This window comes from Ascidiella aspersa, chromosome 5, assembly GCF_963924565.1.
Source record: "Ascidiella aspersa chromosome 5, kaAscAspe10.2, whole genome shotgun sequence".
NCBI lineage: Eukaryota > Metazoa > Chordata > Ascidiacea > Phlebobranchia > Ascidiidae > Ascidiella > Ascidiella aspersa.
The window spans coordinates 29,382,145-29,399,206 of NC_139451.1; the positions used below are offsets into that span (position 1 = coordinate 29,382,145).

Sequence of the window (17,062 nt, forward strand, 5' to 3'; positions counted from 1 at the left end):
AATTGTAACTTTAATGAACGGAAATTTTTTAATTTTTTTAATCAATTATAAATTCGGAAAAAGTTGTTTTGTTTTCGTCAAACTAATTTAAAAGTGACCACAGGGAGGCTCGAACCCTCAATCTTCTGATTCGAAGTCAGACGCCTTATCCATTAGGCCATGCGGCCGAGGCAATTGTAACTTTAATAAACGGACATTTTTTAAATTTTTTAATTAAATATTAATTGAGAAAAGGTTGTTAGGTTTTATTAAAACTAATTTAAAAGTGACCACAGGGGGACTCGAACCCTCAATCTTCTGATTCGAAGTCAGACGCCTTATCCATTAGGCCATGCGGCCGATGCAATTGTAACTTTAATGAACGGAAATTTTTAAATTTTTTTAATCAATTATAAAGTCGGAAAAAGTTGATTTGTTTTCGTCAAACTAATTTAAAAGTGACCACAGGGGGGCTCGAACCTTCAATCTTCTGATTCGAAGTCAGATGCCTTATCCATTAGGCCATGCGGCCGATGCAATTGTAACTTTAATAAACGGACATTTTTTAAATTTTTTATTTAATTATTAATTGAGAAAAAGCTTGTTACGTTTTATTAAAACTAATTTAAAAGTGACCACCGGGGGACTCGAACCCTCAATATTCTGATTCGAAGTCAGACGCCTTATCCATTAGGCCATTGGGCCGATGCAATTGTAACTTTAATAAACGGATATTTTAAATTTTTTTTAATAAATTATAAAAAAATTATAAAGTCGGAAAAAGTTGTTATGTTTTCGTCAAAATATTTTAAAAGTGACCACAGGGGGACTCGAACCCCCAATCTTCTGATTCGAAGTCAGACAACTTATCCATTAGGCCATTGGGCCGATGCAATTGTAACTTTAATGAACCGACATTTTTAATTGTTTTTAATTAATTATAACGTCGGAAAAAGTTGTTACATTTTAGTCAAACTAATTTAAAAGTGACCACAGGGGGACTCGAACCCTCAATCTTCTGATTCGAAGTCAGACGTCTTATCCATTAGGCCATGCGGCCGATGGGATTGTATCTTTAATGAACGGACATTTTTGAATTTATTAATTAATTGTAAAGTCGTAAAAAGTTGTTATGTTTTATTCAAACTAATTTAAATGAGACCACAGGGGGACTCGAACCCTCAATCTTCTGATTCGAAGTCAGACGCCTTATCCATTAGGCCATGCGGCCGATGCAATTGTAACTTTAATGAACGGAAATTTTTAAATTTTTTAATTAATTATTAATTGAGAAAAAGGTTGTTACGTTTTATTCAAACTAATTTAAAAGTGACCACAGGGGGACTCGAACCCTCAATCTTCTGATTCCAAGTCAGACGCCTTATCCATTAGGCCATGCGGCCGAGGCAATTGTAACTTTAATAAACGGACATTTTTTAAATTTTTTAATTAATTATAAAAAAATTATAAAGTCGGAAAAAGTTGTTTTGTTGTCGTCAAACTATTTTTAAAGTGACCACAGGGGGACTCGAACCCTAAATCTTCTGATTCGAAGTCAGACGCCTTATCCATTAGGCCATGCGGCCGATGCAATTGTAACTTCAATGAACGGAAATTTTTAAATTTTTTCAATCAATTATAAAGTGGATAAAAGTTGTTTTGTTTTCGTCAAACTAATTTAAAAGTGACCACAGGGGGACTCGAACCCTCAATCGTCTGATTCGAAGTCAGACGCCTTATCCATTAGGCCATGCGGCCGATGCAATTGTAACTTTAATGAACGGACATTTTTAAATTTTTTTAATCAATAGTAAAGTCGGAAAAAGTTGTTTTGTTTTCGTCAAACTAATTTAAAAGTGACCACAGGGGGACTCGAACCCTCAATCTTCTGATTCGAAGTCAGACGCCTTATCCATTAGGCCATGCGGCCGATGCAATTGTAACTTTAGTAAACGGACATTTTTTAAATTTTTTAATTAATTATTAATTGAGAAAAAGGTTGTTACGTTTTATTCAAACTAATTTAAAAGTGACCACAGGGGGACTCGAACCCTCAATCTTCTGATTCGAAGTCAGACGCTTTATCCATTAGGCCATGCGGCCGATGCAATTGTAACATTAATAAACGGACATATTTTAAATTTTTTAATTAATTATTAATTGAGAAAAAGGTTGTTACGTTTTAGTCAAACTAATTTAAAAGTGACCACAATGGGACTCGAACCCTCAATCTTCTGATTCGAAGTCAGACGCCTTATCCATTAGGCCATGCGGCCGATGCAATTGTAACTTTAATAAACGGACATTTTTTAAATTTTTTAATTAATTATAAAAAAATTAAAAAGTCGGAAAAAGTTGTTTTGTTTTCGTCAAACTATTTTTAATGTGACCACAGGGGGACTCGAACCCTAAATCTTCTGATTCGAAGTCAGACGCCTTATCCATTAGGCCATGCGGCCGATGCAATTGTAACTTTAATGAATGGAAATTTTTTAATTTTTTTAATCAATTGTAAAGTCGAAAAAAGTTGTTTTGTTTTCGTCAAACTAATTTAAAAGTGACCACAGGGGGACTCGAACCCTCAATCTTCTGATTCGAAGTCAGACGCCTTATCCATTAGGCCATGCGGCCGATGCAATTGTAACTTTAATGAACGGACATTTAAAATTTTTTTAATCAATTGTAAAGTCGGAAAAAGTTGTTTTGTTTTCGTCAAACTAATTTAAAAGTGACCACAGGGGAACTCGAACCCTCAATCTTCTGATTCGAAGTCAGACGCCTTATCCATTAGGCCATGCGGCCGATGCAATTGTAACTTTAATAAACGGACATTTTTTAATTTTTTAATTAATTATTAATTGAGAAAAAGGTTGTTACGTTTTATTCAAACTAATTTAAAAGTGACCACAGGGGGAGTCGAACCCTCAATCTTCTGATTCGAAGTCAGACGCCTTATCCATTAGGCCATGCGGCCGATGCAATTGTAACTATAATGAACGGACATTTTTAAATTAATTAATTAATTGTAAAGTCGTAAAAAGTTGTTATGTTTTATTCAAACTAATTTAAAAGTGACCACAGGGGGACTCGAACCCTCAATCTTCTGATTCGAAGTCAGACGCCTTATCCATTAGGCCATGCGGCCGATGCAATTGTAAAATTAATAAATGGACATTTTTAATTGTTTTTAATTAATTATAAGGTCGGAAAAAGTTGTTACATTTTCGTCAAACTAATTTAAAAGTGACCACAGGGGGACTCGAACCCTCAATCTTCTGATTCGAAGTCAGACGCCTTATCCATTAGGCGATGCGGCCGATGGGATTGTAACTTTAATGAACGGACATTTTTAAATTTATTAATTAATTGTAAAGTCGGAAAAAGTTGTTTTGTTTTCGTCAAACTATTTTTAAAGTGACCACAGGGGGACTCGAATCCTAAATCTTCTGATTCGAAGTCAGACGCCTTATCTATTAGGCCATGCGGCCGATGCAATTCTAACTTTAATGAACGGACATTTTTAAAGTTTTTTAATCAATTGTAAAGTCGGAAAAAGTTGTTTTGTTTTCGCCAAACTAATTTAAAAGTGACCACAGGGGGACTCGAATCCTAAATCTTCTGATTCGAAGTCAGACGCCTTATCTATTAGGCCATGCGGCCGATGCAATTCTAACTTTAATGAACGGACATTTTTAAATTTTTTTAATCAATTGTAAAGTCGGAAAAAGTTGTTTTGTTTTCGCCAAACTAGTCTAAAAGTGACCACAGGGGGACTCGAACCCCCAATCTTCTGATTCGAAGTCAGACGCCTTATCCATTTGGCCATGCTGCCGATGGGATTGTAACTTTAATTAACGGACATTTTTGAATTTATTAATGAATTGTAAAGTCGTAAAAAGTTGTTATGTTTTATTCAAACTAATTTAAATGAGACCACAGGGGGACTGGAACCCTCAATCTTCTGATTCGAAGTCAGACGCCTTATCCATTAGGCCATGCGGCCGATGCACTTGTAACATTAATAAACGGACATTTTTTAAATTTTTTAATTAATTATTAATTGAGAAAAAGGTTGTTACGTTTTATTCAAACTTATTTAAAAGTGACCACAGGGGGACTCGAACCCTCAATCTTCTGATTCGAAGTCAGACGCCTTATCCATTAGGCCATGCGGCCGATGCAATTGTAACTTTAATAAACGGATATTTTAAAAAATTTTTAATCAATTACAAAATTGGAAAAAGTTGTGATGTTTTCGTCAAACTAATTTAAAATTGACCACAGGGGGACTCGAACCCTCAATCTTCTGATTCGAAGTCAGACGCCTTATCCATTAGGCCATGCGGCCGATGCAATTGTAACTTTAATAAACGGACATTTTTTAAATTTTTTAATTAATTATAAAAAAATTATAAAGTCGGAAAAAGTTGTTTTGTTGTCGTCAAACTATTTTTAAAGTGACCACAGGGGGACTCGAACCCCCAATCTTCTGATTCGAAGTCAGACGACTTATCCATTAAGCCATTGGGCCGATGCAATTGTAACTTTAATGAACGGACATTTTTAATTGTTTTTAATTAATTATAACGTCGGAAAAAGTTGTTACATTTTCGTCAAACTAATTTAAAAGTGACCACAGGGGGACTCGAACCCTCAATCTTCTGATTCGAAGTCAGACGCCTTATCCATTAGGCCATGCGGCCGATGGGATTGTAACTTTAATGAACGGACATTTTTGAATTTATTAATTAATTGTAAAGTCGTAAAAAGTTGTTATGTTTTATTCAAACTAATTTAAATGAGACCACAGGGGGACTCGAACCCTCAATCTTCTGATTCGAAGTCAGACGTCTTATCCATTAGGCCATGCGGCCGATGCAATTGTAACTTTAATAAACGGCCCTTTTTTAATTTTTTTAATTAATTATTAATTGAGAAAAAGGTTGTTACGTTTTATTCAAACTAATTTAAAAGTGACCACAGGGGGACTCGAACCCTCAATCTTCTGATTCGAAGTCAGACGCCTTATCCATTAGGCCATGCGGCCGATGCAATTGTAACTTTAATAAACGGATATTTTAAAAAATTTTTAATCAATTACAAAATTGGAAAAAGTTGTGATGTTTTCGTCAAACTAATTTAAAAGTGACCACAGGGGGACTCGAACCCTCAATCTTCTGATTCGAAGTCAGACGCCTTATTCATTAGGCCATGCGGCCGATGCAATTGTAACTTTAATAAACGGACATTTTTTAAATTTTTTAATTAATTATTAATTGAGAAAAAGGTTGTTACGTTTTATTCAAACTAATTTAAAAGTGACCACAGGGGGACTCGAACCCTAAATCTTCTGATTCGAAGTCAGATGCCTTTTCCATTAGGCCATGCGGCCGATGCCATTGTAACTTTAATGAACGGAAATTTTTAAATTTTTTCAATCAATTATAAAGTGGAAAAAAGTTGTTTTGTTTTCGTCAAACTAATTTAAAAGTGACCACAGGGGGACTCGAACCCTCAATCTTCTGATTCGAAATCAGACGCCTTATCCATTAGGCCATGCGGCCGATGCAATTGTAACTTTAATGAACGGACATTTTTAAATTTTTTTAATAAATTGTAAAGTCGGAAAAAGTTGTTTTTTTTCGTCAAACTAATTTAAAATTGACCACAGGGGGACTCGAACCCTCAATCTTCTGATTCGAAGTCAGACGCCTTATCCATTAGGCCATGCGGGGGGACTCGAACCCTTACAGGGGGACTCGAACCCTCAATCTTCTGATTCGAAGTCAGACGCCTTATCCATTAGGCCATGCGGCCGATGCAATTGTAACTTTAATAAACGGCCATTTTTTTAATTTTTTAATTAATTATAAAGTCGGTAAAAGTTGTTATGTTTTCATCAAACTAATTTAAAAGTGACCACAGGGGGACTCGAACCCTCAATCGTCTGATTTGTTATGTTTTCACCAAACTAATTTAAAAGTGACCACAGGGGGACTAGAACCCTCAATCTTCTGATTCGAAGTCAGACGCCTTATCCATTAGGCCATGCGGCCGATGCAATTGTAACTTTAATAAACGGCCATTTTTTTAATTTTTTAATTAATTATAAAGTCGGTAAAAGTTGTTATGTTTTATTTAAACTAATTTAAAAGTGACCACAGGGGGACTCGAACCCTCAATCTTCTGATTCGAAGTCAGACGCCTTATCCATTAGGCCATGCGGGGGGACTCGAACCCTTACAGGGGGACTCGAACCCTCAATCTTCTGATTCGAAGTCAGACGCCTTATCCATTAGGCCATGCGGCCGATACAATTGTAACTTTAATAAACGGCCATTTTTTAAATTTTTTAATCAATTATAAAGTCGGAAAAAGTTGTTATGTTTTCATCAAACTAATTTAAAAGTGTCCACAGGGGGACTCGAACCCTCAATCTTCTGATTCGAAGTCAGACGCCTTATCCATTAGGCCATGCGGCCGATGGGATTGTAACTTTAATGAACGGACATTTTTGAATTTATTAATTAATTGTAAAGTCGTAAAAAGTTTTTAGGTTTTATTCAAACTAATTTAAATGAGACCACAGGTGGACTCGAACCCTCAATCTTCTGATTCGAAGTCAGACGTCTTATCCATTAGGCCATGCGGCCGATGCAATTGTAACTTTAATAAACGGCCCTTTTTTAATTTTTTTAATTAATTATTAATTGAGAAAAACGTTGTTACGTTTTATTCAAACTAATTTAAAAGTGACCACAGGGGGACTCGAACCCTCAATCTTCTGATTCGAAGTCAGACGCCTTATCCATTAGGCCATGCGGCCGATGCAATTGTAACTTTAATAAACGGACATTTTTTAAGGTTTTTAATTAATTATAAAAAAATTATAAAGTCGGAAAAAGTTGTTTTGTTTTCGCCAAACTATTTTTAAAGTGACCACAGGGGGACTCGAACCCTCAATCTTCTGATTCGAAGTCAGACGCCTTATCCATTAGGCCATGCGGCCGATGCAATTGTAACTTTAATGAACGGAAATTTTTAAATTTTTTCAATCAATTATAAAGTGGAAAAAAGTTGTTTTGTTTTCGTCAAACTAATTTAAAAGTGACCACAGGGGGACTCGAACCCTCAATCTTCTGATTCGAAGTCAGACGCCTTATCCATTAGGCCATGCGGCCGATGGGATTGTAACTTTAATGAACGGATATTTTTAAATTTATTAATTAATTATAAACTCGGAAAAAGTTGTTTTGTTTTCGTCAAACTAATTTAAAAGTGACCACAGGGGGACTCGAACCCTCAATCTTCTGATTCGAAGTCAGACGCCTTATGCATTAGGCCATGCGGCCGATGAAATTGTAACTTTAATGAACGGACATTTTTAAATTTTTTTAATCAATTGTAAAGTCGGAAAAAGTTGTTTTGTTTTCGTCAAACTAATTTAAAACTGACAACAGGGGGACTCGAACCCTCAATCTTCTGATTCGAAGTCAGACGCCTTATCCATTAGGCCATGCGGCCGATGCAATTGTAACTTTAATAAACGGACATTTTTTAAATTTTTTAATTAATTATTAATTGAGAAAAAGGTTGTTACGTTTTATTCAAACTAATTTAAAAGTGACCACAGGGGGAGTCGAACCCTCAATCTTCTGATTCGAAGTCAGACGCCTTATCCATTAGGCCATGAGGCCGATGCAATTGTAACTTTAATGAACGGAAATTTTTAAATTTTTTTAATCAATTATAAATTCGGAAAAAGTTGTTTTGTTTTCGTCAAACTATTTTTAAAGTGACCACAGGGGGACTCGAACCCTAAATCTTCTGATTCGAAGTCAGATGCCTTATCCATTAGGCCATGCGGCCGATGCCATTGTAACTTTAATGAACGGAAATTTTTAAATTTTTTCAATCAATTATAAAGTGGAAAAAAGTTGTTTTGTTTTCGTCAAACTAATTTAAAAGTGACCACAGGGGGACTCGAACCCTCAATCTTCTGATTCGAAGTCAGACGCCTTATCCATTAGGCCATGCGGCCGATGCAATTGTAACTTTAATGAACGGACATTTTTAAATTTTTTTAATCAATTGTAAAGTCGGAAAAAGTTGTTTTTTTTCGTCAAACTAATTTAAAATTGACCACAGGGGGACTCGAACCCTCAATCTTCTGATTCGAAATCAGACGCCTTATCCATTAGGCCATGCGGGGGGACTCGAACCCTTACAGGGGGACTCGAACCCTCAATCTTCTGATTCGAAGTCAGACGCCTTATCCATTAGGCCATGCGGCCGATACAATTGTAACTTTAATAAACGGCCATTTTTTAAATTTTTTAATCAATTATAAAGTCGGAAAAAGTTGTTATGTTTTCATCAAACTAATTTAAAAGTGACCACAGGGGGACTCGAACCCTCAATCTTCTGATTCGAAGTCAGACGCCATATCCATTAGGCCATGCGGCCAATGCAATTGCAACTTTAATGAACGGACATTTTTTAAATTTTTTAATCAATTATAAAATCGGAAAAAGTTTTTATGTTTTATTCAAACTAATTTAAAAGTGACCACAGGGGGACTCGAACCCTCAATCGTCTGATTTGTTATGTTTTCATCAAACTAATTTAAAAGTGACCACAGGGGGACTCGAACCCTCAATCTTCTGATTCGAAGTCAGACGCCTTATCCATTAGGCCATGCGGCCGATGCAACTGTAACTTCAATGAACGGACATTTTTTAAATTTTTTAATCAATTATAAAATCGGAAAAAGTTTTTATGTTTTATTCAAACTAATTTAAAAGTGACCACAGGGGGACTCGAACCCTCAATCGTCTGATTTGTTATGTTTTCATCAAACTAATTTAAAAGTGACCACAGGGGGACTCGAACCTCAATCTTCTGATTTGAAGTCAGACGCCTTATCCATTAGGCCATGCGGCCGATGCAATTGTAACTTTAATAAACGGACATTTTTCAAATTTTTTAATTAATTATTAATTGAGAAAAAGGTTGTTACGTTTTATTCAAACTAATTTAAAAGTGACCACAGGGGGAGTCGAACCCTCAATCTTCTGATTCGAAGTCAGACGCCTTATCCATTAGGCCATGCGGCCGATGCAATTGTAACTTTAATGAACGGACATTTTTAAATTTTTTTAATCAATTATAAATTCGGAAAAAGTTGTTTTGTTTTCGTCAAACTATTTTTAAAGTGACCACAGGGGGACTCGAACCCTAAATCTTCTGATTCGATGTCAGATGCCTTATCCATTAGGCCATGCGGCCGATGCCATTGTAACTTTAATGAACGGAAATTTTTAAATTTTTTCAATCAATTATAAAGTGGAAAAAAGTTGTTTTGTTTTCGTCAAACTAATTTAAAAGTGACCACAGGGGGACTCGAACCCTCAATCTTCTGATTCGAAGTCAGACGCCTTATCCATTAGGCCATGCGGCCGATGCAATTGTAACTTTAATGAACGGACATTTTTAAATTTTTTTAATCAATTGTAAAGTCGGAAAAAGTTGTTTTTTTTCGTCAAACTAATTTAAAAGTGACCACAGGGGGACTCGAACCCTCAATCTTCTGATTCGAAGTCAGACGCCTTATCCATTAGGCCATGCGGGGGGACTCGAACCCTTACAGGGGGACTCGAACCCTCAATCTTCTGATTCGAAGTCAGACGCCTTATCCATTAGGCCATGCGGCCGATGCAATTGTAACTTTAATAAACGGCCATTTTTTTAATTTTTTAATTAATTATAAAGTCGGTGAAAGTTGTTATGTTTTATTTAAACTAATTTAAAAGTGACCACAGGGGGACTCGAACCCTCAATCTTCTGATTCGAAGTCAGACGCCTTATCCATTAGGCCATGCGGCCGATGCAATTGTAACTTTAATAAACGGCCATTTTTTTAATTTTTTAATTAATTATAAAGTCGGTAAAAGTTGTTATGTTTTATTTAAACTAATTTAAAAGTGACCACAGGGGGACTCGAACCCTCAATCTTCTGATTCGAAGTCAGACGCCTTATCCATTAGGCCATGCGGGGGGACTCGAACCCTTTCAGGGGGACTCGAACCCTCAATCTTCTGATTCGAAGTCAGACGCCTTATCCATTAGGCCATGCGGCCGATACAATTGTAACGTTAATGAACGGCCATTTTTTTAATTTTTTAATTAATTATAAAGTCGGTAAAAGTTGTTATGTTTTCATCAAACTAATTTAAAAGTGACCACAGGGGGACTCGAACCCTCTATCTTCCGATTCGAAGTCAGACGCCTTATCCATTAGGCCATGCGGCCGATGCAATTGTAACTTTAATGAACGGACATTTTTTAAATTTTTTAATCAATTACAAAGTCGGAAAAAGTTGTTATGTTTTCATCAAACTAATTTAAAAGTGACCACAGGGGGACTCGAACCCTCAATCTTCTGATTCGAAGTCAGACGCCTTATCCATTAGGCCTTGCGGCCGAGGCAATTGTAACTATAATAAAAGGACATTTTTTAAATTTTTTAATTAACTATTAAATCGGAAAAAGTTTTTAGGTTTTATTCAAACTAATTTAAAAGTGACCACAGGGGGACTCGAACCCTCAATCTTCTCATTCGAAGTCAGACGCCATATCCATTAGGCCATGCGGCCAATGCAATTGCAACTTTAATGAACGGACATTTTTTAAATTTTTTAATCAATTATAAAATCGGAAAAAGTTTTTATGTTTTATTCAAACTAATTTAAAAGTGACCACAGGGGGACTCGAACCCTCAATCTTCTGATTCGAAGTCAGACGCCTTATCCATTAGGCCATGCGCCGATGCAATTGTAACTTTAATGAACGGACATTTTTTAATTTTTTAATTAATTATAAAGTCGGAAAAAGTTGTTATGTTTTATTTAAACTAATTTAAAAGTGACCACAGGGGGACTCGAACCCTCAATCTTCTGATTCGAAGTCAAACGCCTTATCCATTAGGCCATGCGGCCGATGCAATCGTAACTTTAATGAACGGACATTTTCTAAGTTTTTTAATCAATTATAAAGTCGGAAAAAGTTGTTATGTTTTATTTAAACTAATTTAAAAGTGACCACAGGGGGACTCGAACCCTCAATCTTCTGATTCGAAGTCAGACGCCTTATCCATTAGGCCATGCGGGGGGACTCGAACCCTTTCAGGGGGACTCGAACCCTCAATCTTCTGATTCGAAGTCAGACGCCTTATCCATTAGGCCATGCGGCCGATACAATTGTAACGTTAATGAACGGCCATTTTTTTAATTTTTTAATTAATTATAAAGTCGGTAAAAGTTGTTATGTTTTCATCAAACTAATTTAAAAGTGACCACAGGGGGACTCGAACCCTCTATCTTCCGATTCGAAGTCAGACGCCTTATCCATTAGGCCATGCGGCCGATGCAATTGTAACTTTAATGAACGGACATTTTTTAAATTTTTTAATCAATTACAAAGTCGGAAAAAGTTGTTATGTTTTCATCAAACTAATTTAAAAGTGACCACAGGGGGACTCGAACCCTCAATCTTCTGATTCGAAGTCAGACGCCTTATCCATTAGGCCATGCGGCCGAGGCAATTGTAACTATAATAAAAGGACATTTTTTAAATTTTTTAATTAACTATTAAATCGGAAAAAGTTTTTAGGTTTTATTCAAACTAATTTAAAAGAGACCACAGGGGGACTCGAACCCTCAATCTTCTCATTCGAAGTCAGACGCCATATCCATTAGGCCATGCGGCCAATGCAATTGCAACTTTAATGAACGGACATTTTTTAAATTTTTTAATCAATTATAAAATCGGAAAAAGTTTTTATGTTTTATTCAAACTAATTTAAAAGTGACCACAGGGGGACTCGAACCCTCAATCTTCTGATTCGAAGTCAGACGCCTTATCCATTAGGCCATGCGCCGATGCAATTGTAACTTTAATGAACGGACATTTTTTAATTTTTTAATTAATTATAAAGTCGGAAAAAGTTGTTATGTTTTATTTAAACTAATTTAAAAGTGACCACAGGGGGACTCGAACCCTCAATCTTCTGATTCGAAGTCAAACGCCTTATCCATTAGGCCATGCGGCCGATGCAATCGTAACTTTAATGAACGGACATTTTCTAAGTTTTTTAATCAATTATAAAGTCGGAAAAAGTTGTTATGTTTTATTTAAACTAATCAGGGGTACTCGAACCCTAAATCTTCTGATTCGAAGTCAGACGCCTTATCCATTAGGCCATGCGGCCGATACAATTGTAACTTTAATAAACGGCCATTTTTTAAATTTTTTAATCAATTATAAAGTCGGAAAAAGTTGTTATGTTTTCATCAAACTAATTTAAAAGTGACCACAGGGGGACTCGAACCCTCAATCTTCTGATTCGAAGTCAGACGCCTTATCCATTAGGCCATGCGGCCGATGGGATTGTAACTTTAATGAACGGACATTTTTAAATTTATTAATTAATTATAAATTCGGAAAAAGTTGTTTTGTTTTCGTCAAACTAATTTAAAAGTGACCACAGGGGGACTCGAACCCTCAATCTTCTGATTTGAAGTCAGACGCCTTATGCATTAGGCCATGCGGCCGATGAAATTGTAACTTTAATGAACGGACATTTTTAAATTTTTTTAATCAATTGTAAAGTCGGAAAAAGTTGTTTTGTTTTCGTCAAACTAATTTAAAACTGACAACAGGGGGACTCGAACCCTCAATCTTCTGATTCGAAGTCAGACGCCTTATCCATTAGGCCATGCGGCCGATGCAATTGTAACTTTAATGAACGGACATTTTTTAAATTTTTTAATCAATTACAAAGTCGGAAAAAGTTGTTATGTTTTCATCAAACTAATTTAAAAGTGACCACAGGGGGACTCGAACCCTCAATCTTCTGATTCGAAGTCAGACGCCTTATCCATTAGGCCTTGCGGCCGAGGCAATTGTAACTATAATAAAAGGACATTTTTTAAATTTTTTAATTAACTATTAAATCGGAAAAAGTTTTTAGGTTTTATTCAAACTAATTTAAAAGTGACCACAGGGGGACTCGAACCCTCAATCTTCTCATTCGAAGTCAGACGCCATATCCATTAGGCCATGCGGCCAATGCAATTGCAACTTTAATGAACGGACATTTTTTAAATTTTTTAATCAATTATAAAATCGGAAAAAGTTTTTATGTTTTATTCAAACTAATTTAAAAGTGACCACAGGGGGACTCGAACCCTCAATCTTCTGATTCGAAGTCAGACGCCTTATCCATTAGGCCATGCGCCGATGCAATTGTAACTTTAATGAACGGACATTTTTTAATTTTTTAATTAATTATAAAGTCGGAAAAAGTTGTTATGTTTTATTTAAACTAATTTAAAAGTGACCACAGGGGAACTCGAACCCTCAATCTTCTGATTCGAAGTCAAACGCCTTATCCATTAGGCCATGCGGCCGATGCAATCGTAACTTTAATGAACGGACATTTTCTAAGTTTTTTAATCAATTATAAAGTCGGAAAAAGTTGTTATGTTTTATTTAAACTAATTTAAAAGTGACCACAGGGGGACTCGAACCCTCAATCTTCTGATTCGAAGTCAGACGCCTTATCCATTAGGCCATGCGGGGGGACTCGAACCCTTTCAGGGGGACTCGAACCCTCAATCTTCTGATTCGAAGTCAGACGCCTTATCCATTAGGCCATGCGGCCGATACAATTGTAACGTTAATGAACGGCCATTTTTTTAATTTTTTAATTAATTATAAAGTCGGTAAAAGTTGTTATGTTTTCATCAAACTAATTTAAAAGTGACCACAGGGGGACTCGAACCCTCTATCTTCCGATTCGAAGTCAGACGCCTTATCCATTAGGCCATGCGGCCGATGCAATTGTAACTTTAATGAACGGACATTTTTTAAATTTTTTAATCAATTACAAAGTCGGAAAAAGTTGTTATGTTTTCATCAAACTAATTTAAAAGTGACCACATGGGGACTCGAACCCTCAATCTTCTGATTCGAAGTCAGACGCCTTATCCATTAGGCCATGCGGCCGAGGCAATTGTAACTATAATAAAAGGAGATTTTTTAAATTTTTTAATTAACTATTAAATCGGAAAAAGTTTTTAGGTTTTATTCAAACTAATTTAAAAGTGACCACAGGGGGACTCGAACCCTCAATCTTCTCATTCGAAGTCAGACGCCATATCCATTAGGCCATGCGGCCAATGCAATTGCAACTTTAATGAACGGACATTTTTTAAATTTTTTAATCAATTATAAAATCGGAAAAAGTTTTTATGTTTTATTCAAACTAATTTAAAAGTGACCACAGGGGGACTCGAACCCTCAATCTTCTGATTCGAAGTCAGACGCCTTATCCATTAGGCCATGCGCCGATGCAATTGTAACTTTAATGAACGGACATTTTTTAATTTTTTAATTAATTATAAAGTCGGAAAAAGTTGTTATGTTTTATTTAAACTAATTTAAAAGTGACCACAGGGGGACTCGAACCCTCAATCTTCTGATTCGAAGTCAAACGCCTTATCCATTAGGCCATGCGGCCGATGCAATCGTAACTTTAATGAACGGACATTTTCTAAGTTTTTTAATCAATTATAAAGTCGGAAAAAGTTGTTATGTTTTATTTAAACTAATTTGAAAGTGACCACAGGGGTACTCGAACCCTAAATCTTCTGATTCGAAGTCAGACGCCTTATCCATTAGGCCATGCGGCCGATACAATTGTAACTTTAATAAACGGCCATTTTTTAAATTTTTTAATCAATTATAAAGTCGGAAGCACAGGGGGACTCGAACCCTCAATCTTCTGATTCGAAGTCAGACGCCTTATCCATTAGACCATGCGGCAGATGCCATTTTATGCTAAAGTCGGAAACTTTTAAATTTTTCAATCAATTATAAAGTCGGAAAAAGTTGTTATGTTTTCATCAAACTAGTTTAAAAGTGACCACAGGGGGACTCGAACCCTCAATCCTCTGATTCGAAGTCAGACGCCTTATCCATTAGGCCATGCGGCCGATGCAATTATAACTTTGATGAACGGACATTTTTTAATTTTTGTAATTAATTATTAATTGGGAAAAAGTTGTTATGTTTTCGTCAAACTAATTTAAAAGTGACCACAGGGGGACTCGATCCCTCAATCTTCTGATTCGAAGTCAGACGCCTTATCCATTAGGCCATGCGGCCGATGCAATTGTAACTTTAATGAACGGACATTTTTTAAATTTTTTAATCAATTATAAAGTCGGAAAAAGTTGTTATGTTTTCGTCAAACTAATTTAAAAGTGGCCACAGGGGGACTCCAACCCTCAATCTTCTGATTCAAAGTCAGACGCCTTATCCATTAGGCCATGCGGCCGATGCAATTGTAACTTTAATAAACGGCCATTTTTTTTTATTTATTAATTAATTATAAAGTTGGTAAAAGTTGTTATGTTTTCGTCAAACTAATTTGAAAGTGAACACAGGGGTACTCGAACCCTCAATCTTCTGATTCGAAGTCAGACGCCTTATCCATTAGGCCATGCGGCCGATCCAATTGTAACTTTAATAAACGCACATTTTTTTAATTTTTTAATTAATTATTAATTCGAAAAAAGTTTTATGTTTTATTCAAACTAATTTAAAAGTGGCCACAGGGGGACTCCAACCCTCAATCTTCTGATACGAAGTCAGACGCCTTTTCCATTAGGCCATGCGGCCGATGCAATTGTAACTTTAAAAAACGGATATTTTCAAAAAAATTTAATTAATTATAAAGTCGGAAAAGGTTGATATGTTTTATTCAAACTAATTTAAAAGTGACCACAGGGTGACTCGAACCCTCAATCTTCTGATTCGAAGTCAGACGCCTTATCCATTAGGCCATGCGGCCGATGCAATTGTAACTTTAATAAACGGATATTTTCAAAAAAATTTAATTAATTATAAAGTCGGAAAAGGTTGATATGTTTTATTCAAACTAATTTAAAAGTGACCACAGGGTGACTCGAACCCTCAATCTTCTGATTCGAAGTCAGACGCCTTATCCATTAGGCCATGCGGCCGATGCAATTGTAACTTTAATAAACGGCCATTTTTTTAATTTTTAGTTAATTATAAAGTCGTAAAAAGTTGTTATGTTTTCGTCAAACTAATTTAAAAGTGACCACAGGGGGACTCGAACCCTCAATCTTCTGATTCGAAGTCAGACGCCTTATCCATTAGGCCATGCGGCCGCTGCAATTGTAACATTAATAAACGGACATTTTTTAAATTTTTTAATTAATTATTAATTGAGAAAAAGTTGTTATGTTTTATTTAAACTAATTTAAAAGTGACCACAGGGGGACTCGAACCCTCAATCTTCTGATTCGAAGTCAGACGCCTTATCCATTAGGCCATGCGGCCGATACAATTGTAACTTTAATAAACGGCCATTTTTTCAATTTTTTAATTAATTATAAAGTCGGTAAAAGTTGTTATATTTTATTTAAACTAATTTAAAAGTGACCACAGGGGGACTCGAACCCTCAATCTTCTGATTCGAAGTCAGACGCCTTATCCATTAGGCCATGCGGCCGATGGAATTGAAGCTTTAATAAACGGATATTTTTAAAAATTTTTAATGAATTATAAAATCGGAAAAAGTTGTGATGTTTTCGTCAAACTAATTTAAAAGTGACCACAGGGGGACTCGAACCCTCAATCTTCTGATTCGAAGTCAGACGCCTTATCCATTAGGCCATGCGGCAGATGCAATTGTAACTTTAATGAACGCACATTTTTTAAATTTTTTAATTAATTATTAATTCGGAAAAGTTTTATGTTTTATTCAAACTAATTTAAAAGTGGCCACAGGGGGACTCCAACCCTCAATCTTCTGATACGAAGTCAGACGCCTTTTCCATTAGGCCATGCAGCCGATGCAATTGTAACTTTAATAAACGGACATTTTTTAAATTTTTTAATTAATTGTAAAATCGGAAAAGTTGTTATGTTTTATTCAAACTAATTTAAAAGTGACCACAGGGGGACTCGAACCCTCAATCTTCTGATTCGA

General features: G+C 35.8%; 66 non-coding genes across 66 annotated transcripts; all 66 read right to left on the reverse strand.

The window, feature by feature from the left end:
- Nucleotides 1-94: 94 nt before the first annotated feature.
- Nucleotides 95-167, reverse strand: Trnar-ucg (transfer RNA arginine (anticodon UCG)). Its single transcript has one exon. It is a non-coding gene; the product is annotated as a tRNA-Arg (tRNA).
- A 99-nt stretch (nucleotides 168-266) lies between these two features.
- Trnar-ucg (transfer RNA arginine (anticodon UCG)) lies at nucleotides 267-339 on the reverse strand. The gene has a single exon. It is a non-coding gene; the product is annotated as a tRNA-Arg (tRNA).
- Nucleotides 340-438: 99 nt separating this feature from the next.
- Nucleotides 439-511, reverse strand: Trnar-ucg (transfer RNA arginine (anticodon UCG)). The gene has a single exon. It is a non-coding gene; the product is annotated as a tRNA-Arg (tRNA).
- Nucleotides 512-966: 455 nt separating this feature from the next.
- Trnar-ucg (transfer RNA arginine (anticodon UCG)) lies at nucleotides 967-1,039 on the reverse strand. The gene has a single exon. It is a non-coding gene; the product is annotated as a tRNA-Arg (tRNA).
- A 98-nt stretch (nucleotides 1,040-1,137) lies between these two features.
- Trnar-ucg (transfer RNA arginine (anticodon UCG)) lies at nucleotides 1,138-1,210 on the reverse strand. The gene has a single exon. It is a non-coding gene; the product is annotated as a tRNA-Arg (tRNA).
- A 99-nt stretch (nucleotides 1,211-1,309) lies between these two features.
- On the reverse strand, nucleotides 1,310-1,382 carry Trnap-ugg (transfer RNA proline (anticodon UGG)). The gene has a single exon. It is a non-coding gene; the product is annotated as a tRNA-Pro (tRNA).
- A 110-nt stretch (nucleotides 1,383-1,492) lies between these two features.
- Nucleotides 1,493-1,565, reverse strand: Trnar-ucg (transfer RNA arginine (anticodon UCG)). The gene has a single exon. It is a non-coding gene; the product is annotated as a tRNA-Arg (tRNA).
- Nucleotides 1,566-1,664: 99 nt separating this feature from the next.
- On the reverse strand, nucleotides 1,665-1,737 carry Trnar-ucg (transfer RNA arginine (anticodon UCG)). The gene has a single exon. It is a non-coding gene; the product is annotated as a tRNA-Arg (tRNA).
- Nucleotides 1,738-1,836: 99 nt separating this feature from the next.
- Trnar-ucg (transfer RNA arginine (anticodon UCG)) lies at nucleotides 1,837-1,909 on the reverse strand. Its single transcript has one exon. It is a non-coding gene; the product is annotated as a tRNA-Arg (tRNA).
- A 100-nt stretch (nucleotides 1,910-2,009) lies between these two features.
- Nucleotides 2,010-2,082, reverse strand: Trnar-ucg (transfer RNA arginine (anticodon UCG)). Its single transcript has one exon. It is a non-coding gene; the product is annotated as a tRNA-Arg (tRNA).
- A 100-nt stretch (nucleotides 2,083-2,182) lies between these two features.
- On the reverse strand, nucleotides 2,183-2,255 carry Trnar-ucg (transfer RNA arginine (anticodon UCG)). The gene has a single exon. It is a non-coding gene; the product is annotated as a tRNA-Arg (tRNA).
- A 110-nt stretch (nucleotides 2,256-2,365) lies between these two features.
- On the reverse strand, nucleotides 2,366-2,438 carry Trnar-ucg (transfer RNA arginine (anticodon UCG)). Its single transcript has one exon. It is a non-coding gene; the product is annotated as a tRNA-Arg (tRNA).
- Nucleotides 2,439-2,537: 99 nt separating this feature from the next.
- Trnar-ucg (transfer RNA arginine (anticodon UCG)) lies at nucleotides 2,538-2,610 on the reverse strand. Its single transcript has one exon. It is a non-coding gene; the product is annotated as a tRNA-Arg (tRNA).
- A 98-nt stretch (nucleotides 2,611-2,708) lies between these two features.
- Trnar-ucg (transfer RNA arginine (anticodon UCG)) lies at nucleotides 2,709-2,781 on the reverse strand. The gene has a single exon. It is a non-coding gene; the product is annotated as a tRNA-Arg (tRNA).
- Nucleotides 2,782-2,880: 99 nt separating this feature from the next.
- Nucleotides 2,881-2,953, reverse strand: Trnar-ucg (transfer RNA arginine (anticodon UCG)). Its single transcript has one exon. It is a non-coding gene; the product is annotated as a tRNA-Arg (tRNA).
- Nucleotides 2,954-3,051: 98 nt separating this feature from the next.
- Nucleotides 3,052-3,124, reverse strand: Trnar-ucg (transfer RNA arginine (anticodon UCG)). The gene has a single exon. It is a non-coding gene; the product is annotated as a tRNA-Arg (tRNA).
- A 99-nt stretch (nucleotides 3,125-3,223) lies between these two features.
- On the reverse strand, nucleotides 3,224-3,296 carry Trnar-ucg (transfer RNA arginine (anticodon UCG)). Its single transcript has one exon. It is a non-coding gene; the product is annotated as a tRNA-Arg (tRNA).
- A 442-nt stretch (nucleotides 3,297-3,738) lies between these two features.
- Trnar-ucg (transfer RNA arginine (anticodon UCG)) lies at nucleotides 3,739-3,811 on the reverse strand. The gene has a single exon. It is a non-coding gene; the product is annotated as a tRNA-Arg (tRNA).
- A 98-nt stretch (nucleotides 3,812-3,909) lies between these two features.
- Trnar-ucg (transfer RNA arginine (anticodon UCG)) lies at nucleotides 3,910-3,982 on the reverse strand. The gene has a single exon. It is a non-coding gene; the product is annotated as a tRNA-Arg (tRNA).
- A 100-nt stretch (nucleotides 3,983-4,082) lies between these two features.
- On the reverse strand, nucleotides 4,083-4,155 carry Trnar-ucg (transfer RNA arginine (anticodon UCG)). The gene has a single exon. It is a non-coding gene; the product is annotated as a tRNA-Arg (tRNA).
- A 99-nt stretch (nucleotides 4,156-4,254) lies between these two features.
- On the reverse strand, nucleotides 4,255-4,327 carry Trnar-ucg (transfer RNA arginine (anticodon UCG)). The gene has a single exon. It is a non-coding gene; the product is annotated as a tRNA-Arg (tRNA).
- A 282-nt stretch (nucleotides 4,328-4,609) lies between these two features.
- Nucleotides 4,610-4,682, reverse strand: Trnar-ucg (transfer RNA arginine (anticodon UCG)). The gene has a single exon. It is a non-coding gene; the product is annotated as a tRNA-Arg (tRNA).
- A 98-nt stretch (nucleotides 4,683-4,780) lies between these two features.
- Trnar-ucg (transfer RNA arginine (anticodon UCG)) lies at nucleotides 4,781-4,853 on the reverse strand. Its single transcript has one exon. It is a non-coding gene; the product is annotated as a tRNA-Arg (tRNA).
- A 100-nt stretch (nucleotides 4,854-4,953) lies between these two features.
- On the reverse strand, nucleotides 4,954-5,026 carry Trnar-ucg (transfer RNA arginine (anticodon UCG)). The gene has a single exon. It is a non-coding gene; the product is annotated as a tRNA-Arg (tRNA).
- A 99-nt stretch (nucleotides 5,027-5,125) lies between these two features.
- Trnar-ucg (transfer RNA arginine (anticodon UCG)) lies at nucleotides 5,126-5,198 on the reverse strand. Its single transcript has one exon. It is a non-coding gene; the product is annotated as a tRNA-Arg (tRNA).
- A 100-nt stretch (nucleotides 5,199-5,298) lies between these two features.
- Trnar-ucg (transfer RNA arginine (anticodon UCG)) lies at nucleotides 5,299-5,371 on the reverse strand. The gene has a single exon. It is a non-coding gene; the product is annotated as a tRNA-Arg (tRNA).
- Nucleotides 5,372-5,470: 99 nt separating this feature from the next.
- Trnar-ucg (transfer RNA arginine (anticodon UCG)) lies at nucleotides 5,471-5,543 on the reverse strand. The gene has a single exon. It is a non-coding gene; the product is annotated as a tRNA-Arg (tRNA).
- Nucleotides 5,544-5,962: 419 nt separating this feature from the next.
- Nucleotides 5,963-6,035, reverse strand: Trnar-ucg (transfer RNA arginine (anticodon UCG)). Its single transcript has one exon. It is a non-coding gene; the product is annotated as a tRNA-Arg (tRNA).
- A 353-nt stretch (nucleotides 6,036-6,388) lies between these two features.
- Nucleotides 6,389-6,461, reverse strand: Trnar-ucg (transfer RNA arginine (anticodon UCG)). Its single transcript has one exon. It is a non-coding gene; the product is annotated as a tRNA-Arg (tRNA).
- Nucleotides 6,462-6,732: 271 nt separating this feature from the next.
- Nucleotides 6,733-6,805, reverse strand: Trnar-ucg (transfer RNA arginine (anticodon UCG)). Its single transcript has one exon. It is a non-coding gene; the product is annotated as a tRNA-Arg (tRNA).
- Nucleotides 6,806-6,915: 110 nt separating this feature from the next.
- On the reverse strand, nucleotides 6,916-6,988 carry Trnar-ucg (transfer RNA arginine (anticodon UCG)). Its single transcript has one exon. It is a non-coding gene; the product is annotated as a tRNA-Arg (tRNA).
- Nucleotides 6,989-7,087: 99 nt separating this feature from the next.
- Nucleotides 7,088-7,160, reverse strand: Trnar-ucg (transfer RNA arginine (anticodon UCG)). The gene has a single exon. It is a non-coding gene; the product is annotated as a tRNA-Arg (tRNA).
- A 98-nt stretch (nucleotides 7,161-7,258) lies between these two features.
- Nucleotides 7,259-7,331, reverse strand: Trnar-ucg (transfer RNA arginine (anticodon UCG)). Its single transcript has one exon. It is a non-coding gene; the product is annotated as a tRNA-Arg (tRNA).
- A 99-nt stretch (nucleotides 7,332-7,430) lies between these two features.
- Nucleotides 7,431-7,503, reverse strand: Trnar-ucg (transfer RNA arginine (anticodon UCG)). The gene has a single exon. It is a non-coding gene; the product is annotated as a tRNA-Arg (tRNA).
- Nucleotides 7,504-7,603: 100 nt separating this feature from the next.
- Nucleotides 7,604-7,676, reverse strand: Trnar-ucg (transfer RNA arginine (anticodon UCG)). Its single transcript has one exon. It is a non-coding gene; the product is annotated as a tRNA-Arg (tRNA).
- A 271-nt stretch (nucleotides 7,677-7,947) lies between these two features.
- Trnar-ucg (transfer RNA arginine (anticodon UCG)) lies at nucleotides 7,948-8,020 on the reverse strand. Its single transcript has one exon. It is a non-coding gene; the product is annotated as a tRNA-Arg (tRNA).
- A 352-nt stretch (nucleotides 8,021-8,372) lies between these two features.
- Nucleotides 8,373-8,445, reverse strand: Trnar-ucg (transfer RNA arginine (anticodon UCG)). Its single transcript has one exon. It is a non-coding gene; the product is annotated as a tRNA-Arg (tRNA).
- Nucleotides 8,446-8,611: 166 nt separating this feature from the next.
- On the reverse strand, nucleotides 8,612-8,684 carry Trnar-ucg (transfer RNA arginine (anticodon UCG)). Its single transcript has one exon. It is a non-coding gene; the product is annotated as a tRNA-Arg (tRNA).
- Nucleotides 8,685-9,022: 338 nt separating this feature from the next.
- Trnar-ucg (transfer RNA arginine (anticodon UCG)) lies at nucleotides 9,023-9,095 on the reverse strand. The gene has a single exon. It is a non-coding gene; the product is annotated as a tRNA-Arg (tRNA).
- Nucleotides 9,096-9,366: 271 nt separating this feature from the next.
- Trnar-ucg (transfer RNA arginine (anticodon UCG)) lies at nucleotides 9,367-9,439 on the reverse strand. Its single transcript has one exon. It is a non-coding gene; the product is annotated as a tRNA-Arg (tRNA).
- Nucleotides 9,440-9,791: 352 nt separating this feature from the next.
- Nucleotides 9,792-9,864, reverse strand: Trnar-ucg (transfer RNA arginine (anticodon UCG)). Its single transcript has one exon. It is a non-coding gene; the product is annotated as a tRNA-Arg (tRNA).
- Nucleotides 9,865-10,217: 353 nt separating this feature from the next.
- Trnar-ucg (transfer RNA arginine (anticodon UCG)) lies at nucleotides 10,218-10,290 on the reverse strand. Its single transcript has one exon. It is a non-coding gene; the product is annotated as a tRNA-Arg (tRNA).
- Nucleotides 10,291-10,389: 99 nt separating this feature from the next.
- Nucleotides 10,390-10,462, reverse strand: Trnar-ucg (transfer RNA arginine (anticodon UCG)). The gene has a single exon. It is a non-coding gene; the product is annotated as a tRNA-Arg (tRNA).
- Nucleotides 10,463-10,561: 99 nt separating this feature from the next.
- On the reverse strand, nucleotides 10,562-10,634 carry Trnar-ucg (transfer RNA arginine (anticodon UCG)). Its single transcript has one exon. It is a non-coding gene; the product is annotated as a tRNA-Arg (tRNA).
- A 269-nt stretch (nucleotides 10,635-10,903) lies between these two features.
- Trnar-ucg (transfer RNA arginine (anticodon UCG)) lies at nucleotides 10,904-10,976 on the reverse strand. Its single transcript has one exon. It is a non-coding gene; the product is annotated as a tRNA-Arg (tRNA).
- A 353-nt stretch (nucleotides 10,977-11,329) lies between these two features.
- On the reverse strand, nucleotides 11,330-11,402 carry Trnar-ucg (transfer RNA arginine (anticodon UCG)). The gene has a single exon. It is a non-coding gene; the product is annotated as a tRNA-Arg (tRNA).
- A 99-nt stretch (nucleotides 11,403-11,501) lies between these two features.
- Nucleotides 11,502-11,574, reverse strand: Trnar-ucg (transfer RNA arginine (anticodon UCG)). The gene has a single exon. It is a non-coding gene; the product is annotated as a tRNA-Arg (tRNA).
- A 99-nt stretch (nucleotides 11,575-11,673) lies between these two features.
- On the reverse strand, nucleotides 11,674-11,746 carry Trnar-ucg (transfer RNA arginine (anticodon UCG)). The gene has a single exon. It is a non-coding gene; the product is annotated as a tRNA-Arg (tRNA).
- A 269-nt stretch (nucleotides 11,747-12,015) lies between these two features.
- Trnar-ucg (transfer RNA arginine (anticodon UCG)) lies at nucleotides 12,016-12,088 on the reverse strand. Its single transcript has one exon. It is a non-coding gene; the product is annotated as a tRNA-Arg (tRNA).
- A 258-nt stretch (nucleotides 12,089-12,346) lies between these two features.
- On the reverse strand, nucleotides 12,347-12,419 carry Trnar-ucg (transfer RNA arginine (anticodon UCG)). Its single transcript has one exon. It is a non-coding gene; the product is annotated as a tRNA-Arg (tRNA).
- A 270-nt stretch (nucleotides 12,420-12,689) lies between these two features.
- Trnar-ucg (transfer RNA arginine (anticodon UCG)) lies at nucleotides 12,690-12,762 on the reverse strand. Its single transcript has one exon. It is a non-coding gene; the product is annotated as a tRNA-Arg (tRNA).
- Nucleotides 12,763-12,861: 99 nt separating this feature from the next.
- Nucleotides 12,862-12,934, reverse strand: Trnar-ucg (transfer RNA arginine (anticodon UCG)). The gene has a single exon. It is a non-coding gene; the product is annotated as a tRNA-Arg (tRNA).
- Nucleotides 12,935-13,033: 99 nt separating this feature from the next.
- Trnar-ucg (transfer RNA arginine (anticodon UCG)) lies at nucleotides 13,034-13,106 on the reverse strand. The gene has a single exon. It is a non-coding gene; the product is annotated as a tRNA-Arg (tRNA).
- A 695-nt stretch (nucleotides 13,107-13,801) lies between these two features.
- On the reverse strand, nucleotides 13,802-13,874 carry Trnar-ucg (transfer RNA arginine (anticodon UCG)). Its single transcript has one exon. It is a non-coding gene; the product is annotated as a tRNA-Arg (tRNA).
- A 99-nt stretch (nucleotides 13,875-13,973) lies between these two features.
- On the reverse strand, nucleotides 13,974-14,046 carry Trnar-ucg (transfer RNA arginine (anticodon UCG)). Its single transcript has one exon. It is a non-coding gene; the product is annotated as a tRNA-Arg (tRNA).
- A 99-nt stretch (nucleotides 14,047-14,145) lies between these two features.
- Trnar-ucg (transfer RNA arginine (anticodon UCG)) lies at nucleotides 14,146-14,218 on the reverse strand. The gene has a single exon. It is a non-coding gene; the product is annotated as a tRNA-Arg (tRNA).
- A 269-nt stretch (nucleotides 14,219-14,487) lies between these two features.
- Trnar-ucg (transfer RNA arginine (anticodon UCG)) lies at nucleotides 14,488-14,560 on the reverse strand. Its single transcript has one exon. It is a non-coding gene; the product is annotated as a tRNA-Arg (tRNA).
- A 402-nt stretch (nucleotides 14,561-14,962) lies between these two features.
- Trnar-ucg (transfer RNA arginine (anticodon UCG)) lies at nucleotides 14,963-15,035 on the reverse strand. Its single transcript has one exon. It is a non-coding gene; the product is annotated as a tRNA-Arg (tRNA).
- A 99-nt stretch (nucleotides 15,036-15,134) lies between these two features.
- Trnar-ucg (transfer RNA arginine (anticodon UCG)) lies at nucleotides 15,135-15,207 on the reverse strand. The gene has a single exon. It is a non-coding gene; the product is annotated as a tRNA-Arg (tRNA).
- A 99-nt stretch (nucleotides 15,208-15,306) lies between these two features.
- Nucleotides 15,307-15,379, reverse strand: Trnaq-uug (transfer RNA glutamine (anticodon UUG)). The gene has a single exon. It is a non-coding gene; the product is annotated as a tRNA-Gln (tRNA).
- A 443-nt stretch (nucleotides 15,380-15,822) lies between these two features.
- Nucleotides 15,823-15,895, reverse strand: Trnar-ucg (transfer RNA arginine (anticodon UCG)). The gene has a single exon. It is a non-coding gene; the product is annotated as a tRNA-Arg (tRNA).
- A 99-nt stretch (nucleotides 15,896-15,994) lies between these two features.
- Nucleotides 15,995-16,067, reverse strand: Trnar-ucg (transfer RNA arginine (anticodon UCG)). The gene has a single exon. It is a non-coding gene; the product is annotated as a tRNA-Arg (tRNA).
- Nucleotides 16,068-16,165: 98 nt separating this feature from the next.
- On the reverse strand, nucleotides 16,166-16,238 carry Trnar-ucg (transfer RNA arginine (anticodon UCG)). Its single transcript has one exon. It is a non-coding gene; the product is annotated as a tRNA-Arg (tRNA).
- Nucleotides 16,239-16,337: 99 nt separating this feature from the next.
- Trnar-ucg (transfer RNA arginine (anticodon UCG)) lies at nucleotides 16,338-16,410 on the reverse strand. Its single transcript has one exon. It is a non-coding gene; the product is annotated as a tRNA-Arg (tRNA).
- A 99-nt stretch (nucleotides 16,411-16,509) lies between these two features.
- Nucleotides 16,510-16,582, reverse strand: Trnar-ucg (transfer RNA arginine (anticodon UCG)). The gene has a single exon. It is a non-coding gene; the product is annotated as a tRNA-Arg (tRNA).
- Nucleotides 16,583-16,681: 99 nt separating this feature from the next.
- On the reverse strand, nucleotides 16,682-16,754 carry Trnar-ucg (transfer RNA arginine (anticodon UCG)). The gene has a single exon. It is a non-coding gene; the product is annotated as a tRNA-Arg (tRNA).
- Between the last annotated feature and the right edge of the window lie 308 nt (nucleotides 16,755-17,062).